Below are 2,586 nucleotides of genomic sequence, written 5' to 3'. Positions count from 1 at the left end.
GGTTAGAGAACTGCTTACACTTCCTCCTAAATATGGAGGCATAGGCCTGATCAATCCTCTATGTGTATCAGCAAGTCAGCACTACACGTCAAAGAAGATCAGTGCCCCACTTGTAGAACTGGTATTGAAACAAGACCACCAGAATGCTGAATGCTCGGAAACTCAAAGAAAATAAAGGCTTCAACTAGATCAGAGAAACAAAACAGACTAAAACAATCAGCCAAAAACTTGCTGGAACAACTCCCTATCCCGCTCCAACGCAGCATGGAGCTCTCACAAGAGAAAGGTGCGTCAACCTGGCTGACAGCACTACCCATCGAGAACCATGGCTTCGCTCTCCATAAGGCTGCGTTCCGGGATGCCCTATCCCTCCGCTATGGCTGGGCTCTAAAGAACACACCATCACACTGCAGCTGTGGCCACACTTTCGGTATCGCACATGCCATGTCGTGTCCGACCGGAGGATATCCATCAATTAGGCATAACGAAATTCGAGATATTACTGCCTCCCTGCTGACGAAAGTATGCCACAGTGTATCAATAGAGCCACACCTTCAACCTATTAGGGGAGAATCCTTGTCCCACAGAACAGCCAACACAGAAGACCAATCAAGACTAGACATCGCAGTATGCGGCTTCTGGGGAGGCAGATTCGAAAATTGATGTAAGGGTATTTAACCCAAGCGCCCAATCGAATCAACAAACCTCTCTAGCATCTACATACAGAAGACATGAGCTGGAAAAGAAACGCCACTATGAACAGCGTATTCGGGAAGTGGAACACTCAACTTTCACACCACTAGTCCTCTCATCTACTGGAGGCATGGGAAGAGCTGCAACAACTTTCTACAAGAGACTTTCGTCGATGCTCAGTGAGAAGAGAGATGTACCCTACAATACAATGATAGGATGGATACGATGCCAGCTGAGTTTCGCTCTACTGAGGGCATCCATTATGGCAATTAGGGGTGCCAGGTCATCAAGAAACAGACCAGCTAAGGATGTACTTCTTGAGCCAATCGAGGTCCAAGTTGTGGAGGGACACCTAGAACACTAACTTATTTTTTTAACCTCTTTTTTACTTTCACTTGTTTTTGTATTAGCCGCGGCGCATATTTGCGTCAACCGCACATTACTCTACTCTTATTTAATTTGTGGTAAGCTACAACCTTCCTGAGCTCCACATCTTTGCAAGGCTTCTCTCGAAGGTCAACAGAAGCCATACCAAGTCCGATCACCATAGGTTAGCAATCAAAAATTTGCTTAAAATTTCGCATGAAATTTGTTTTTTATATAAATTCAATATCAATCTCAAAAGTGAACATACAAAAATACAATTACAATTAATTCTACGGTACAACAATAACAAAGAGGCCTCTGTACACAGGGGATGAGGTATCCTGGGTATCTTGGATAGCAGTGACAGTGAGTAGGACTTCTCAGACCCATAAGATGGTGGTGGTACCATGGCAGATAGCAGTGACGATTGTTTCACAGACCTGCATGAGGAAGAAAGAGTATTACCAACCAAGCAGATCACCTCTAGAATCAATGGTTAAGTAGCACAGAACCTGACAAACACCAGCCAACAAGCCAGCCATAAAGAATTGATATGTAACCTTTGTTTAGGGTGGTGCCTAAAAGATCAAAAGATTATCATGCAATCAATACACACACTAAATTGAATAATAACATTCAGCCACATAATTATAATTGAATTGCTATAACAGACAGCACACTAAAAATTGGGCACTAACTCACAAGCCAACAAACCTAAAGAAGTATACTGAGAACAGCCATACACAAAGTACAGTACATCTCATACAAGGGTGACAAAAAATGATGAATCATGCAACCTTAGACATAATTATGTACAGGCTCCCACAAGCAAACTTACATGCAATGGCACTCATAGGCACATATAAAGCAATTGTGATCCTACAACAAACTGGGAGTTCATAAAAAGATTAAACTTTGGGCACAGAATTACAATGCATATCACAGGCAAACACACAAGCCAACTAATCACACAAGCCAACTAATGACAAAATTAATTGTGACCTAATCCTAGCTGGGGAGCATAACACAACCAACAAGCCTATTAATATTATGTTGGGAAGAAAATGTCCTTACACAAGTAAACAGTACACTCATAAACCCAACAAGCCTTTTCTTTCCCCTGAAAAGGTCAGAACATTATTACGCAATCAACCTCTATACATGTATACAGTGAGCCTAGTGAGTAGTGAGCCTAATTGAGTAGTGAGCCTAATTGAATTGTAACCTTGGAAGCAAGCAGAAACTTCACACAAGCCTAGGCATAAGAATTAACTTTTGGCAGCACTGATAATGATAATGTAAATTGTTAGCACGTATAAAGTATCATGCCACAGGCACACACAGGGGGCACACACACACACACACACACACACACACACACACAGGCACACACAGGGGGCACACACACACACACACACACACACACACACACACACACACAGGCACACACAGGGGGCACACACACACACACACACACACACACACACACACACACACACACACACACACACACACACACACACACAC

At 43.0% G+C, this 2,586-nt stretch overlaps 1 pseudogene; it reads left to right on the top strand.

The window, feature by feature from the left end:
• LOC135336281 (uncharacterized) lies at positions 1–2,043 on the top strand (annotated as a pseudogene).
• Positions 2,044–2,586: the final 543 nt, after the last annotated feature.

Source organism: Halichondria panicea, chromosome 5 (assembly GCF_963675165.1).
Source record: "Halichondria panicea chromosome 5, odHalPani1.1, whole genome shotgun sequence".
Lineage (NCBI taxonomy): Eukaryota > Metazoa > Porifera > Demospongiae > Suberitida > Halichondriidae > Halichondria > Halichondria panicea.
Note: the sequence above shows the minus strand (reverse complement) of the source record. Positions and strands in the feature narration are given on the sequence as shown.